This window comes from Echinops telfairi, unplaced genomic scaffold, assembly GCF_000313985.2.
Source record: "Echinops telfairi isolate 266 unplaced genomic scaffold, ASM31398v2 ScPeMD7_6;HRSCAF=24_1, whole genome shotgun sequence".
Lineage (NCBI taxonomy): Eukaryota > Metazoa > Chordata > Mammalia > Afrosoricida > Tenrecidae > Echinops > Echinops telfairi.
The window spans coordinates 9675970-9692300 of NW_022103903.1; positions in this window are offsets into that span (position 1 = coordinate 9675970).

A 16331-nucleotide genomic window follows, 5' to 3' on the forward strand; every position below is an offset into this window, starting at 1 on the left:
TTTACACAATTGATGTGTGTATGGATTGCGATAACAGTTGTATGAGCCCCTAATAAAATGTTTAAAAAAAAAAAAGAAAGAATATCCAGATATACTAAGGAGATGATAAATAAAAGTATGTTGTCCAATTAAATTGGAAATAGTATGAACTCATATTATTTTTAGACTGCATTTTACCGGTTAATTATTGTGATGTAAGAGACCACCTGAGAACTTTTAACTATTTTATTTGTTCTTTATTTCTTGGGGAGACAGCTGAGGTGGGCTCCATTTCATGGATTTTGTTTTTCTCCTAATTATTTCTAGAATCACTTAAGCAATCACCTCAGATAGCTTCACGTACATGTCTGAATGTTGGATTGACTTTTCACCTGGGCATCTTTCTCCATGTGGTTTCTTATTCTCCAATTTAACATCCCTGTTTCTTTACCTTGAGTTTCAGGAAACAAGATGCTATCAGGAAAAGGTATCATGTCACTCAGCAGATATAAGAGCTTAGCATTTGTTTTGCCTTTCCCAACATTTTTAAGTATTTATTTTAAAAAATTATTATAGCCAAAATTGAAAATAAAAAAGATTACTATTGCAATGTTACAAAACTCAGCAAAATAAGAATATAAGAATCAAGCAGCAACCAAAAAAACCTAACAGAGAAAAAATATGTAAAAACTTCTAACCACATACGGTCTTGCCAAGGGAGTTGAACTCAAATTTGATGGGGCTTTGGGAACGTGAATGGAACCCTGGTGGTATATTGGGTGACGAGCTGAGCTGTTGACCAAAAGGTCAGGAGTTTGAAATCACTAGTCACTCCTCAGGTGAAAGACAGGCTATCTACTCCTAGAAAGATTTGCAATCTCAAAACCCACAGTTCAATTCTACCATGTCCTGTATGGTGGATATGAGTGGGCTTCAACTCAATGGCACCTAACAAACAAACAAAAAAGAAGAAGAGGAAGAAGTGAGATTGTGATAACATAAATATTTTATGAGTCAAAATTTACCAGCATCTCAGAAAGTTTGTATATGTAGCACAGGCATTGAGCATAATTCTCTAATAAAATACATATTTTTAATTTTTTGCAAAATGGTAATCCTCAGTAAACACAATAAACATAACCTTCAAAAGTGATCACTTTTTAGAGATGTTGAAAATATTTAGAGTCATTTATTCTAGAGTGTTTAGAAATTCACAAAACCTATTCGGCACACACCTATACTCATAATTGCTTAAAGAAAGAGGCTTCAAAAAGTTCATGAAAAATGCATTTAAAAGATAATAGAAATTTGCAACATTTTGAAGCCCTCTTGCACAGTATAGAAAATGTAGTCATTTTAACATGATCACTGGAATTTTTATTTAAATGCTTAAAAATATTTATTTTGCAAAAATATATATCAATGTACATTTTTGAGGTACATATTGATTCCTTTTCACACACGAGAACTATATTTTTAAGAGGTGTCTCCAAGAATAAAATCAGAAAATGTATGAGGTCTAGACATTTTGAGCAATGGTGTTTAAGAGAGTGGAACTGTCTAACAGAGGATACATTTGATTGACAGGCACAGGGATGACTCAACTTGTGAAGAGAAGTATAACAATAGTGCTTCAAGCAAACTTGCTATTTCTGCTTGGATTATTTCAGAAATTCAGGCAAACTCCAAGCCATTGCTTCAACTGTTCTCATCACTTCAGCAGTAGCATAGACTGCACTGGGAAAATGAAGCACAGTGATTCAATAACTGACAAGGATACAGAATATGTAAAAAGCACTGGCTGGCATTTCTGTGCAAATGCTTTGGCTTTGATTTTTCTCCGACTTAGGAGTAAGGTATAAAGGTGAGATAATCAGTTTTAATATTCTAGAAATGAAAATGTTCTATGCCATCTTACTAACTCAATTAAATATGAATATAAATAACAACCAAACTGCCTGCGGTTTAACAACATTTCATTTTAAATAGTACCATATTTGGGGGAACATTTTCAGTAATGTACTATGTAAGATGATAGTGTAAACATAACCTATTTCAGAGAAGCAAAGTATAAAGCAAAAGGGGTGCTGCCATTTCAAATGCATTCAAAAGAGGCAGAAGAAAACTTATCTTAAACAAAATACAAAGAGCCATTAATAACAAGATTTTCTGCAACCTAATGGGAATTGGTATTGCCTGGGCTGAAATACAAAGAATCACGTTAGGTCAAAATCAATCAAGGGATGTTGATAGTTGAGGTTGTATGTCTCTCTGTCTAAGCCAGGCATCTCAGGTTTGGCAGTTAGATGATGTAGTTATTACTCGTGATGAGAGCTAATATAATGTAATTACTTCTATGATAAGCTCAGCTATGATCAGGCAATCGATTGAAGGGAATTTCCTCGGGGGGTTGGCCTGCTTTCAATATATATGTGGATTCTCTGGCAAAGCATGCGGGTTTTGTTTATTTGTGGTTTTTTGCAAAATCTGAATCCTGCGTCTGGCTCAAATTCAGACGTCTGGGTCTTCAGATTTGAGCCATTGGCTTGCTGTATTGCTGGCCACTCCTGGGAGTTGAAATCAGCCTGCCACCCTACATGATGACCTTGAATTCACGAGCCTCTAGAGCCAGAAACCTGTTGTTTGACCTGCTTGTCTTGTGTCCTTCAGCACTTGCAAGTACATGTGTCAGAGGAAACCTCCATCCCAATATGTGAGCAATTCACGTAGCACTTGGAAGCCTCTGAGTCTGTATGAGCCGTTTCCTTGAGCGAGACAAACCTCTCTGCATGCATGTCTATGTAAGCATCATTGGTTTTGCATCTCTGCCTAAGACAGAGCTATTGTTCTGAATCTGAGTTACCCATGCATCAGGGTTGTGAGGGGGCAAGTTTGGGTATTGGTGTATGGAGGGTCCCCAACACTCGAACGGGTCCTGAGGAGCAACTTTGAGATTGTGGAGACAGACAGACAGTGGGGCAGAGGGGCTCATCATCCCTATATCAGGAACGAGAGAGTGAATATATTTTCCAATTGGTATATATAATGGGGCTTAAAAATCTTTCGCAAGACATGCATGTTATACAGCAAGCATATTATATAGTCAGTGGATATTATCATAAGTGGGTAACATAATAAACAGACAATGAAATGACTCAGGTCTTTTTTGTATGTATAAATCATTTTATTGGGGCTCTTAGAACTCTTATAACAAAGTATATGTCCATTGTATCAAGCAAATGTGTACATGTGCTGCCATCACCATTTTCAAAACATTTTCTTTCTACTTGAGCCCTTGATATCAGCTCCTCTTTTTTCTCTCCCTCCCCCATCTTCCCACCCTTGTGACCCCTTGATAAATTATTATTATTTTCATATCTTTCACCGTCTGCTGTCTCCCTTCACCCATGTTTCTGTTGTTCATTCCCCTTGGGGGGTGGGGGGGTGGTTATAAATTGATCGTTGCAATAGATTCCCCCTTTTTCTCCCTGTTCCCCCCATTTTCCCCAGCCTCATGGTATCTCTATCCAATTATTGATCCTTAGGGGGTTATCTGTCCTGGATTCCATGGGTGGAGAGCTCTTATTTGTACCAGTGTGCATGCACCTGTCTAGCAGGATTTGTTAAGTAGAACTGGAGTCATGATAGTGGTGGGGAGGAAGCATTAAAGAATTAGAGGAATGTGCGTGCTTCATCAATGGTATGCTGCCCCATGGCTGGCTCATCCCTTCCTTGTGACCCTTCTGTGAGGGCATATCCAATTATCTACAGATGGGCTTTGGGTCTCCTCTCCAACCACCCTTGTTGGCATCACTGTGATTGTTTATTTGGGGTCTTTGATTCCTGATACGTAATCCTGTCAAAACCTTGTGATCACACAGGTTGGTATGTTCCTTCCATATGGGATTTGTTGCTACCCTGCTAGATGGCCGCTTGTTTAACTTCAAGCCTTTAAGACCCCAGATGCTATATCTTCTAATAGCCAGGCATCATTGACTTTCTCACCACTTTTGTTTATGCACCTATTTTGACTTCAGCAATCATGTCCAGAAGCTGATCATCACAGAATGCCAGGTTATTAGAACAAAGTGTTCTTGCATTGAGGGAGGACTTGAGTAGAGGCCCAATGTCCGTCTGCTACCTTAATACTTAGCATAAAATATATGTACATAGACCTATATCCCTGTCATTATGTATATTAATATATTTACATATATACATGCCTATATTTTTAGCTCCATAAATGTCTTTTGCCTCTGTCGAAGTTACATAATCTGGTGTCAATTTGAGGATTGAGAGTGTAGGGGTGGAGTCTAGGCTGTCAATCAGGTCATAGCCAATGAGGCCTCTGTGTGGGCATGGTCTCCTGAGAATTCTGGGAATTCTTGTACTTCCTCCTTGGAGGCCTGACAGACTCTCTCTCTCTGCTCACTCCCTGTGAGACATCCCTGAGGAGAAGCCACATGGACCAACCCTGATGCAGCCAGAACCCTGGACCTGGAGAAGCCACGTGAAGACCATGTCCATGCTGAAATGCTTCCTATGCAACTATATGTACAAGACTTCCCACCCACTGGCCTATGATCTTCCGGCATTCAGCATCATTGCATGTGTTTTGTGAGTCTTAAGAGGAATTTATAGATTGGTATCAGACATATGGGCTAATATCAGACTTAATGAACTTGATCTGGACTGGGCTGAGTTGTTTTCTTAATATCCAACTGCTCTTGTATATAAAGCTCTTTCTTATGCACATATGTGTTTCTGTGAATTTGTTTCTCTAGCCTATTCAGACTAGACATGGCCTCCTAGTTCTTGCTTCTGTTCCCCTTTACTTTCCTCCTGTCCCACTATTATGTTTGACTTTCATTCAGCTCTCAGGAATTCTTCTTGGCTAAATTACACTTGATCAAACCCTACCAGGTGTTCTGCACCCTCATCACCATTGTTTTTAGATCTCTTGTTGTTCCCTTGTCCCTGAGTTAGTTGGCTCTCACATTCCTTTCCCCACCTTTCCCTCCCAGCTACATAGGTCCTACTGTTTTCTCCTAGGTATTATTTATCTTGTCTATCTTATATAGCTAAACATGGGGAAGAAGAAGAAGAAGAACTGGGCCTATAAATAAGTCCAACTCTGTCTGCTGACCCTTATGTGTGTTTACTGATTGAGTCTGATAAGGTGCCAAGCTTTGACCTCTGAATTTGAAGTCTATTTGGGGAATTTTGGGGGGACTTTGTTGCTTTACTCCCATTGCTGCTCTGTTGCACTTCCTTCATGTTTCACTCCAGTGTGGAAGGGTCAGGCCAGGTACAATTCCCTCACTGTGTCTCCAATGTTGTCCCCTGTATCTCTGTGGGTTAGTGAGGGGATGTTGTGTTCTCTGTTGGGGCCAGTCGTATGGTCCACTTTGTTCCTTGGCTGCTTCAAGAAGGAGTCTCAGCCTCAGGGCATAGTGGGCCAGTATGTGACCCACACTCTCTCTCTTTGTCTCAGTTTGTTCCCATGTGGGAAATGACTCAGGTCTTGACCTAATGCTATTTGACCCCTAATGCCCTTGAGCCCTCCCCAGGCATTTGCTACATTTTATGGTGTTTTGGTTATAGAACCTGATTGCGCTTATCTACAGATAACCTCCAGGCACAGGGATTAGCCAGACGCAAATATGAACATCTTATATGGTAGCTCCTTAATGACAGTTCCTTTTTGGGTGGTTATGGGAGGGAGTGTGTCCAGTCATGAGAAGGTGTATTAAGATTTATTTATATCTCATTACTGTGAGCATCTTCCTCCACCAGAGTTGGCTTTCCAGATCTGTAATTATGAGCATAGAAGATTTAGCTACATTACATTCTCATTCAGTCTCTCAGTTTACCACAATTCCCCGCTTTGTATTATGAATTAAATTTGAAAGGGCTACATAAGAAGTCTGAACATCAACTCCTGAGTCTACAAGCCCTGAATAATTTTCCCTTCTATTATGAATTCTATAAATGCGCATTCCTGTTGGTCCATCACGGCATTCCAAAATATTCCAAGTCATAAATGGAAGATGTACATACAGAATTCTCCTTAAAAGCAAGGATGATATACTTCATATCATTTAATTTGGACATGTTGTCGGGAGGGAAGAACATCATGCCTGGAAAAGCAGATATGTCAGGGAAAAAGAAGAAAACCCTCAAAGAAGTGGATTGGAACAGTGCCAACAACAATGGCTTCAAATACACCCACCACTGTGAGAATGGTGCCTGACCAGGCCGCGACTAAGTTCTACTGGACGTGGGATTTTTATGAGTCAGAAATGACTAGATGGCTCCTAATCACTACAATAATTTTGATGTAGGGTTTAAGGTTTAAATCTATGAGGTTATAAATTATAATGAATTGCCTGCCCTATACATAGTCTGATCATCTGGAAAGGTAACTAATAATTGTTACGTATTTGAAATCAGATAAATCATATTTTATAAGTCAATCTGTTGATTAATTTTATATGTATATGTGCTTGTGTGTATGTGTGTATAGGTACTGGTCTAGTTGGTAACTTATGTTCCAGAGCTATATAAGGCAAGCTGACATAAATGTGTAAGTGACAAAGTATTCATTTTATTTTGTTTTATTTGTATGATCTTTGATAAATTATTTTTTGTCTAGCATTCAGTTTCATCACATGTACATGAACATTATAGTAGTGTTTGCAATATTTGGTGTCCTTTTTAAAAATATACATAAGCTTTAAAATGTAATAAGCATTTTAATAAGCATATTAATATTTGTATATTTATTTAAATTAATATGCATCATAGACAATATTTATATCTCTAGGATATGATAACTTTCAGATTATTTTGATTTAAAAATGTGGTTTATTTTCATAAACACAATGGCTTTCACAATACACTATACCTACATTTTGAAACAGGGAATACCACATTTGAACAGCCTGCATTTCTTTAATAATTAATGTAATTTAAAATTGTCAAGAAAAAAAATCTTGTACTCTGCTAGTAATAAAAGAAAGAGATTTTCTGAGGAATAATACAGCTCAAGCTGGGAAACACTAAATAAAAATGCCAAGCACTCCACTATCTCAATCAAGTTACAAGTTTTATGCATAGACACCAAAGAAAAGCACTACTAAAGAGTCGATTCAAACTCATAGTTACACTGTAGGGAAGACTAGAACTTCCCTTTTGTTTATGAGACTGTAAATTGAAACACATTTATTGGGTGGCTCGACTGGTTGAATTAGTTTCCTAATCACTAAAAAATGTATTATTGGGTTCCTCCAGTGGGTACACAAGGGGGTACCCTAAAAAAAGGAATTTTTTCAAAGCTATTTATTTACATTGTTTTAAAAAACAACCATGTCACCTTCAAAATACTCTCCAGTACACTTCCTACATTTGTCAAATCTGTGATTCCATTCTTGGAAACATTTTTAAAACTCATCTGTTGGGATGGCCCACAGCACCTCCCGCATATTTTTCTTCACTTCTTCTATGTCGCCAAATCGCTGTCCTTTCACGTCCCTCTTCAAAAAATGTTGCACAGAGCGAGGTTAAGTAAGTAAGGTGCATGGGGCAAGAGATACATGTTGTGTTTTGTCAAACACTGGCACACTGAGATGGCTGCTTGAACAGGTGCATTGTCAAGGTGGCAAAACCAGTCCCCCATCTGTTACAAATCAGGCTTTTTGGTCACAGTCACAAACACTGTTACACAATCTTTTCAGAACCTCTAAAGAGAAAGCTTGATTAATAGTTGGACCTGGTGGAACGAACTCCTAATGCATTATCTCCCTCACATCCAAAAAACAAATGAGCATGTCTTGATCTTTGGTTTCACTTGACAAGCTTTTGCGGGGATGAGGTGATGATGGCTTCTTCCACTGGCTTGACTGATGTTTGCTTTCTGGGGTCCGTAAGAATTGCACCATGTCTTTTACCAGTAATTACCTTGGGGGGAAAAGTCTGGGTTGCTTCAGGAGCTGTTCTCAAAGCACAGCATGTTTCCAGTTAATGCTCTTTTTCCTGGACAGTCAGAACCCAAGGCACAAATTTTGCAGCAAACCTTTCAGTCCCAGATCTTCTGTTAAAAATCACTGAACTGAGCTCCAAAATAGTCAGATAACTTTCCCATCTCTTCAACGGTCCATTGTCAGTCTTTAAGCACAAATTTTGTCAACATTTTCATCCAGTCAGGAAGTTGACTAAGGTCCACAACGAGGTTTGTCATCAATCAACATTTCATCTTTTTTGAAATGAGAAAAACACTCATACACTGAGTTTTTCCCATAGCACTGTCCTGGTAAGCAGTGTTCAACATCACAACAGTTTCTGTGGCATTTTTCCCAAGCAGGAAACAAAATTTCACAGCTGCACACTATTTCCTTAAATCAGCCATCACTAAAAGTGAGGTCAATAGTGAAACTGCTTTTATTGGGGGGGGGGGGGATTCACTGTGACAGAAGAAACTTCCCAGGTGATGCCACTTGGTGCACTAACTTAGACTGAGTTGCTGATTACCCGCCTAGTAGGAAAGATACATACTAAGAAAGTTCTGCCCAGCAGAGCTTTTTCCTGTTTTGTTTTGTTTTTTTGAGGGAGGGGGGAGGGGGGAGGCGTATGCCCTTGTACTTTCAAGAGGTTTCTTTGTTTCAAATACCGTATAGTAGCTCCAGAAGAAGGCTTCTATCAAATGTGCAATATTTCAATTTCTTATGGATACATTTTTATAACCATTTATGATGGGAACTGTCTAAAATCTAGCTACCATTTTAGCATAGGCCTTGAAAGTAAAAGGTTTGAGCCATGTGTTTTAAGGATTATAGCAAGAGCACTTTGGACAATGAAGACTTGCAAATGTTTCCTCACCATTATTTTTTAAGGTTGGAATAATTTTGTGTCATTCCTTGTTGGAAAATTCATGTAAGGTCCACACCATAGAAACATGAAGCAAATTAAATAAGATAGAGTTTTCCTATAGTTGCTGGATGGTGGTAACAGTCTCCTTTTTTCATTTAATGCTTTAATTTCTGTTTGGTTAAAGTGTTTGCTGTTTTAGAAGCTTTTAATAAACTGATTAATTGAGGTTGAAATTGCCAATAGATAGTTTAAGGAGTCTTTATTTTTTTATGAACACAGAAATAACTTGTGAGATGGCTTAGATGACTGCCATATAAATGAAACTTGTTCCCCCCCATTCTCACTTAGGGAAATTCCTTTTGGTTAGTATTGTATTGTGTCATGGCACACATTTCAGAGAGGAATTCTAAGAAACCTTAGAGTGTCTGGTACCCAAACTCTCTTTTTTATTACATTTCCCAAAGAAGTTGCAAATTCTCAGTGTTATCTATAATTTTAATCATGTAAAATTTTAAAACAATACTTACGTCCCATAAAAGAATCAACATATTTTCCTGAAGTAACTTTAAAAGCTCTACTGAGGCAAATTCATTTGGCTTGTTTGGCTTAAGTGGCTCAATTGAAAGTCTGACTTTCAAGGATTAATGTAGACGTTATGACAATGTATCTAGCTTGATAATTAGGACTAGCAGAATTAATGTTTAATATAAACCATCAACAAACACAACGTAATCAGAATTAAAGAGATCTTCCTTAACTCTTTCCAAGAGTTGAAACGTTGTCCAGTCCAGTCCAGATGATCATCCGTAGCATAGTTGTTCTCATTAGTTGCAGGGAGAAGAGTCACAGGTCATGGAATGGACACTAATAATAGTTGCAGGCAGGAGGAGAACTTCATAAGAGGTTACCATACTGGCAGAAATGTGTATCATAGCAAAAGTACGTAAGAGAGACATAGCATGGGCAGTAGGCATCTAAAAATCTCCTTGCACAAATCTGCTCTAGTTCAGCAATAGAAACCACTACCCTACAATAGAGAGCATGTCCCCGAGGTACCAGATCAAACTATAGGCTATAATCATATATAGACTTCTGTTGTTCTCCATGTTATTGGGTTAGTATTCCTAAAGAATTAATGGATACTTCATGTGTAAATAAGACAGGTGAAAAATATTAGTTAGGGAAGCCTAGACTGGAAGTGTTCATTAAAACTCCTTTTAATTGAACACAATCTCTCAATCTTTGTATGCAATTTGAGTGAACATAGCTCTGAGACTACAGCTCAGAGGTTTTTTAAAAAAATAAATAAATAAAGGTTGACTCAACAAATAAAACTTGTAAATTCAGACTTGACAGTAGCCACTGTCTTAGAAGCTCCCACACTTTTTTCCTCTCTTAGAGTAAAGAGAACACAAGAATAACTTCTTTCCATTTCACATCAATAGAGATGCCTTCTGCAGAAATAAGATAAGGTTGAGCTAATTGTAAATATTCTCTTGAATTCTTATGCCCATCAGCAACCACATGTTTGAACAAAGATTCATTGTTTTCAAGGCAGGCATGCCGGGAGGTTGAACAATTTAGCAACTCACCAATGTATGGCAGCACTGTATGTTTTGTTCTAAACTGTAAAGATTAAAAATATTTATACAAAATCTGAGAAAACTAAGTCATAAATATAGTAATGTTTTACTATATTTAGTAAATATAGTAATGTTTATTTTCCTGGTACAATAAATAAATATTGACTTTCTGAGGGTACCATAAATATCCTAAACCAGTTGCATCTAAAGGGATATTGGAAAATAATAAATCAGTGGTTCTCAACCTTCCTAATGCTGTGAACCTTTAATACAGTTCCTCATGTGTGGTGACCCCCTCCCTCAACCATAACATTATTTTGTTGCTACTTCATAACTGTAATTTTGCTACTATTATGAATCGGGTGACCCCTGTGAAAGGGTTGTTTGACCCCCAAAGCAGTCGTGACTCACAGATTGAGAACTGCCGTACTAAATGAAGATTAGGGTCTATGAGACATTGTAATATTACAAGGGCTTCTTCAAGGGATCATTAAACCTTTTAAGATGAAATCTTGTGTGATGGGAACCAGCAGTTCTTTTGTGTGTCAATTGAGTAGATACAAGGCTTTTGACAGAAGTTTAGGTAAAGCTATTTGAATTTTAATCAGTTCAGCTAACAAAATTCTATTACATCTGTTTAAATGATACTCCATACATTTCAGGAATTATAGAAAATATATCAGAAGGACAGGAACAAGGTGGAATTGAATTTTTAAGAGCCATGGTAAAAACTTGCATGCAGCAAATGACTCGTTCTTTCTTAATATGATTGAAGTCCGAGACCGTCTTTTTTGACTTAGGAATATCAAGCTGATTCAGCAGAATTTCCCCTTCCATATTAAATTGTAAACAATAATTCCATTTGGATAAAAGATCTCTACCCAATAGATCTCTACCAAATGTTTTATTGGATAAAAGATCTCTACCCAACAGCTATTACAAGTGAGCATAAAAGAGTGTATATCTTCAATAGAATCAGGTGATACTGGAACATGTTGAGACTGAATCAATGTGTGTTATTGATTGGTGAGTCCACGTACTTTTGAGGTTTTAGCATTGAGGAGCAGGGACATTTGTTAACAGAAAGAATTAATAGCTGACAAGGTGAGTCTAGTGTCAGTTTAAAACTGGCAAAATTCTCTCTTAATTCATAGTTTTCCCTTGGATTTAAAGCCATCACAGGAAAATCCTCAGAGATAACATCCAGTAGATTTTTTTATACATGACTTTAGAGTCTTCTAACAGTTTGGTGACAATGTTGTCAATATTTAGGGCTTGGGTGGAGGTATTTCCATTTTGCTTATTTTAGCTGTAAATTGGACTTCCCCTAGTCCAGAGATGATGTGAGTGCATTAATGTAAGTTGGGAACCCTACATTGGTCAACTTCAAATAGGATTTGAAATACTTCAAAAATGTGTAGGAGTCTTCATGAAGCATTAGAAAATCTTTCCAGTGCTGCAGAATTCTAATGGTGCATACTGGCAAAAGTGATAAGGAAATAATTGGCATCACTGCTATAGCAAATGTTAAAGGGAATTTCAGGAAATGTTGTTTTCTTTTAAGGAAAAAGTTAAAGTTCATATCAAAGGAGTAAGAAGGAAAAGAATATATAAGTAAGTAGCGGCCAGCGGAGAATAGATTTAGGAGATGAAATGTGATATTGCACGTTTTCATCTGCTTAGTTAATTTAGAGACAATATCCTATAGGGAAGTACTTTCAGTTTTTTGATATATCCTACATACTTGAATATGCCAATCAAAATATGCATGTCTCTAGGACTATTTACTTTGGAAGGTTCAGTTATCTAGCTTACTGTGCATAAAAGGTAATTTAGAGAGATCAAAAGATTCTCAAATCAACCACTGTTTTTCCAAACCATCTCTAGTGAGGTTATGTCCTATAGGCAGGAATATGCAACATAAGGGACCACACTGCTTCCTCATGAAATGAATTGTTATTATTAGGTGTCATGAAAATCAGTTAATTTTTTATTCATACTGACTTATATACAGACAATCATTTCATTATGCCCACTAATAATGAAGCTTATGTTAAGCTGAATGTAACTAAAGTGACGATAAAGACATGACCCACTTTAACTACAGACTTGATAAAAAATACCACCACACTAACGGAGGCAAGATTTTTCTTGGCATAAACATTATTACTTCAGTTTCTTTTCTCTATATATCTATATCTATAGATAGATATAGATAGAGAATATATATATATATATATATATATATATATTATCTCCATCTAGCTAAAAAAGTTATTGATATTTTCCATACTCAAATCAATTCCTGTATAACAGAAAACAAAATAAAAAACGTGTCCTGATTTTGTTGCATTATCATGAATTTTGGTATGTTTGAGTTCGTTTCTGCTGCTACGTCACTCCATCTGATTCAGAGTTCCCCGTGTTATTGCTGCTTGACTCACTGTGATGACCTTTCCTGGTGACTGGTCTTACTGATGACCCACAGTAAACAAGATGAAGTCACTGTTTTCACTTCTAAAGGGTATTCCGGTTTTGCATTTTCAAATAATTATTTGTTCACTCTTCTGTATATTCAATATTCTTCAACAACATAAAAATCCAAATGCATCCATTTGGGATTAAATTGTGTCTCCTAAGATGTGGGTTGTAAATTACAACCCCTATACCTGTGATTGTGATGTAATAGTGGAAGATATGACTTTAAAATCTTTTTTGTGTTGGTGATGAACACTTACAAAACAAATTGTTCCCACTTACATATATGGATGAATGCAGTACACACAAATATATTTGTGAAAGTGAAATTAAAAGTTAATGGAATTTTTCCACTAACTTTTTGAAGCCCTTCAATACATATGCCACACAGAATACGCATATGACTATCCATGTAAATAGACAGGTAGCATCTATATATATGTTATTACTATGGTTAGAAAATTATATGTTGTTTAGAATTTACTGAAATTCTATTTTCTTGTTTATATTGCAGTGTCTTCATTTATCTTAGTAAATATGTGCTGACTTCATCCATTTGGGGGCCACTTTTATCCACCACCCAAAACAACAAGTGTTTACTAACTAGAAAGTGTTTGCTTATCTCAACTGGGTTCTCTAGAAAATAAAAAATCATGAAGTTATATATTTATAGAGAAAGGTATATCCAGAAAACGACTCACAAATTATAAAACAGACAAGTCCAAATCTATGAGTCAGATGTTAGGTTGGCGGTTTCCCCTGACTCTTGTTACTGCAGGGCTGATGAACCCAAGGTTGGCAGAAAAGAAACAGGTTAGTGATAGCAAAATTGACACTGACAGGTCAGATGGCATGCCCTTGATGACTCCCAGAATGGAAAGGCAATATCACAGGCATTTAGCTCAAGTCCAAAGAAGCATAAGTCAATAAGCCAGGTGCAGGATCTAGACTCAGGAAAAAGAAAGCAACTTTTTCCTCTGCATTCACTTATATTGGAACCAGGACACACTCTCAGGAAACTTCTTTTCAACTGATTGCATGGGACCAGTGATCTGAGTAAGGTTTTTGCACCTGACCATAATCATACAGCTAATATGCTGTTCAAAGCTGGCATCATTATTAATCTGTTTATAGGGTTAGATGACATAGTGGGGAATAACTATATATTAACTACCAAACATCATGCTTAGTAAAGTAAGTCAACGAAAAAGAAGAAAACTCTCAATAGAATGGATTGACATAGTGATTCCCAGAAAGGGCTTGAAACCCAGCGATTATGAAGAAGGCACAGGACCGGGTAGTTTCTCATTCTGTTCTGTGTGTGGTGACTATGAGCCAGAATTGACTCAACAGCACCTGACTACAGCTACCAGATCACTGAGAATCCTGCTCCGGTCAAATTAACACCAAACAGAATGAGCACATTACCCTTCTCTCAAATGTCCAACTCTAATAATCATCAAAGAATTTGGGTTTCTGGGTTACATCTATTCATGAGTTTTTAATTGTTATTCTTCTGCCATCAAGTCAATTCCAAATTAAAGTGACCCTGTAAGACAGAGTTAGACCTCTACATAGGGCTGAATCTCTTTAGAAGCTGGTGTGGCAAGTATTTTCATGCACTTTGAACATGGTATTAGGAGGAACTAGTCTCTGAAAAAGGACATCAGTTTGGAAAAGTACAGGGTCAACATAAAGGTCTAGGGAAACCTTCTACAGGAATGGTTAGCACTGGGGCTGCAACAACGGGATGAAACATCGCAATGATGGTGCAGGACTGACTATGAATTTGTTTCATTCTGTTGTACATACTCGTATAGACACCATGAAATGGAACAACATGGAGATTCATAGTGTGCAAATCTTTATGGGTATTGACCTCTTCATCATTCTCCTAAGAAGTGACTGGTGAATTTGAATTGCCAAACTTTCAGTGAGACCTCAGCCCTTAAACTGTTGCGGGCTCAAATAAAAAATAGAAAGTTTGTAAGCCTACTTGCTTTCAGGTATCAATTTTAATCTTTAAAATAGATATAGTACATGCCTGCAAAGAAGGCTCTGAAAAGGTAAGTCTCACCCAGTACTGTGAGTGCTCTGGACATTTACAGACACTGGCATATATTTGTGTTGGCAAACTGAAGAAAATAGAGCATTTGGCTTTTTGAATTTTAAACTAGTGATTTGTGCCTGAAGCCATGAAGACATTCTCCCTACTAGAACTGAATATTAAAGGAAGCTTGTGAGCAGCCTAAAATGCTTGCTAGGTGACCAGCTGGATCTACTTGTTAAATGGAAAGGTAGCACTTAACCTGTTGCAGGTTCAAATAAAAACAATGTAGCAATTAAAAGATGGGTTAAGTCTGGCCAATAACACCCATGCACCTGTTTCACAGTAACTAGAGAAGACAATAGCAGGTTAATTTGGTCTGAAGTTCATGACCTAGCCCAAGGGTTAAAATTTGTGAACAGAGCCCATGATCAAAGGGTGAGGGGCCCAATGTGCACCCTAGTGGGGCCAAGTAAGGCAGCCCACATTGAGTTAACCAGAACCCCACCAGATGAAGATAAACATTTTAAGCCTGTAAATTGGTTCGTATTACTACTGACTTTATGGATGGCCTGACCTGATTTAACATTTCTTATGGATGCAGACTCACAAAGTTCTAACTGGAAGGAAAATTCTTCACATCAAAGAGCATACTTGTCTGCTCAGAGCACTAGATGGATATAAGTAGGCAGTATAGAAATAGGGTACTGAAACTTGGGGGAATAAAGGCATTAGATACCTGTTTCACAAACTTTCATAGATGGAATTATAAGATATTTTTGTTTTGCTCACTTATAAGATATTATGCTTATATAAGGCTGGTACATTTTAACTGCATATATTTTAGATTTATCTTGTTAGGATGATTGTCCTTGTTTTGAAAATTGTATGTGGCCAAAAGGTTTTGTGACGATGTCAAGTTTGATCTGATACCTATCCCTTTATTTTTCCAAGGACACCTGCAGGCAGAGATCCATAATCATAAATTGATTAGGTCCCTGCAAACCTTACAGATTGTCCAGCACCTACTCTGCAAATCTTTGAGGAAGAATGTAGCCCAGCCACCAGGTGAGCAGCCAGCCTCTGCACCCATTCCAACCCAGTGACTATGTCCTAATGAAGCACTTCATGTCCACTGGACTTAGCGCTGTGTCAGAAAGGGCCCTTCACCATCATCCTCACAACTCCAACCATGGTCAAGGTGAACATATTTACAGCCCAACTTCACCACTTACCTCAAGGTTGCCCCGTCCAATGCAGAAAGAAAGGTTCATTCTTCTGTGGAAGACTCCTTAAACTAAGACTCTCTCAGGTTTCTTAATACTGTTATCTCACTCTAGATTTTCTGCATATTGTAATCAAACTGTTAACATGAA